Source organism: Lotus japonicus, chromosome 5, assembly GCF_012489685.1.
Source record: "Lotus japonicus ecotype B-129 chromosome 5, LjGifu_v1.2".
Taxonomy (NCBI): Eukaryota; Viridiplantae; Streptophyta; class Magnoliopsida; order Fabales; family Fabaceae; genus Lotus; species Lotus japonicus.
In genome coordinates this window covers 10,461,992-10,463,832 of record NC_080045.1, presented here as the reverse complement: position 1 = coordinate 10,463,832, position 1,841 = coordinate 10,461,992, and the positions used below count along the sequence as shown (strand labels likewise).

The 1,841-nt window shown below is 40.6% G+C and overlaps 2 non-coding genes across 2 annotated transcripts; one reads left to right on the top strand and one right to left on the bottom strand.

Moving 5' to 3' along the window:
• Nucleotides 1–1,297: 1,297 nt before the first annotated feature.
• Nucleotides 1,298–1,372, bottom strand: TRNAD-GUC (transfer RNA aspartic acid (anticodon GUC)). The gene has a single exon. It is a non-coding gene; the product is annotated as a tRNA-Asp (tRNA).
• A 26-nt stretch (nt 1,373–1,398) lies between these two features.
• Nucleotides 1,399–1,554, top strand: LOC130721590 (5.8S ribosomal RNA). The gene has a single exon (XR_009013518.1). It is a non-coding gene; the product is annotated as a 5.8S ribosomal RNA (ribosomal RNA).
• Nucleotides 1,555–1,841: the final 287 nt, after the last annotated feature.

The following is a 1,841-nucleotide window of genomic DNA, read 5'->3' as shown; positions in this document are numbered from 1 at the left end:
TATTAGGAGTTTTATTTGATGAATTGAATGGATGCTTTCTTAATTATTGTGATTAAATGAGTGGATCTATGAGTTACATTGGTGGAATGATGGTTTGTTAAGATTCCTTGAAGGTTTCAGGTGTTTTTGATGGCTAATGAAGTTGATTGAAGACCAAGTAATGAGCCATGATGATAGTTGAAGGAGTTACAAAATTCGGAGAAGAATCTGATGAGTCACGCATGTGCGCTACCTGTGCCACGCACATGCGTGGCTGTTCTGTGAACGAAGGGGAGGATTTGCTGAAGCCCACGCATGTGCGTCCCTCAGGCCACGCACATGCGTGGTGGTTCTGATGAAAAAATGAAGGAACGTGAAGGCCACGCATGTGCGCCGTTTTGGCCACGCACATGCGTGGTAAGCAGACCTGGGAGCTGATTTTTGACAGATCATCCACGCATGTGCGTGGAAGAGGACACGCACATGCGTGGTGGGCCGCTGGAAAGTCTATAAATTAGGATTTTGTGATTTCTTTTAGGATCTTTGTATTTTCTGAGCAAAACTTAGAGTTCTAGTTTCTTGGAGCTTGTGGGAGGCTTCTTGGCACTCTTGATTCAGGTTTTTGCTCTCTTAATTTGCATTATGAATTCCATAGCCATGCTTGGCTAGTTTCCTTTGTACTTTGGGTGAAGTGAACCTTAGCTTTGATTATGTTTTGAACTTCTGAATTTCTTATATGAATAAAGTTTCCTTTCTATGTATCTCTTCTCTGTTTCAATATTCTCTTGAACGCATGCAAGTGCTTGGCTTTCTCCTTGCACAACGGTAGTTGGTAAGGATTAAGGGACCATGAGATTAGATTGATTTGTTTACTACCACTTAGGTATAAGGGTGGGAACTCTTTGTGTTGGCCTGAACTTCTAAACTTCACTCTTCAATTGAATTGACTAGGCACTAAGGAATTAGGTTTGACAAATGAAATTGAATGTCTTACTTGATTAAGGAATTAACAAGTAGCGGTAGAGGCTTCATCACCATGGATAATGATTCTAAACTTCATATAAGAACTTGATTTGAGAAACATAATTGGACTAAGTGGAGCTTTGCCCAGGGTACTCCTTTTCTGAATTATAATTCTAGCTTTTATTCACAAGTGTTTTTCACACAACCAAACTTCAAACATATATTGCTTTTCCTTTTACAATTCTGAACATTAAAAGTCTTTGAACAATTTGATAAACAACTATCTCTGTGGTTCGATATCTTTATATTACTTCGGGCAATCCGTGCACTTGCGGAATTGCTATCAAGTTTTTGGCGCCGTTGCCGGGGATCGAACCCGGGTCACCCGCGTGACAGGCGGGAATACTTACCACTATACTACAACAACGGCGGGAATACTTACCACTATACTAAAATGACTCTCGGTAGCGGATATCTCGGCTCTCGCATCGATGAAGAACGTAGCGAAATGCGATACTTGGTGTGAATTGCAGAATTCCGTGAAACATCGAGTCTTTGAACGCAAGTTGCGCCCGAAACCATTAGGTTGAGGGCACGTCTGCCTGGGTGTCACACCAAAAACTTGATAGCAATTCCGCAAGTGCACGGATTGATCGAAGTAATACAAAAGATTGTCGAACCACAGGGATAGTTGTTCATCAATTGCTTCTAAGAGTTTTGTGTTTAGAATGTGAAAAAGAAAGCAATATAAGTTTGAGGGTTTGTTGTGTTTAACACACTTGTGATGAAGAGCAAGAATTATAATTCAGAAAAGAAGTACCCTGGGCAAAGCTCCACTTAGTCCAATTATGGTTCTCAAATCAAATTCTTATATGAAGTTCAGAATCCTTATCCATGAT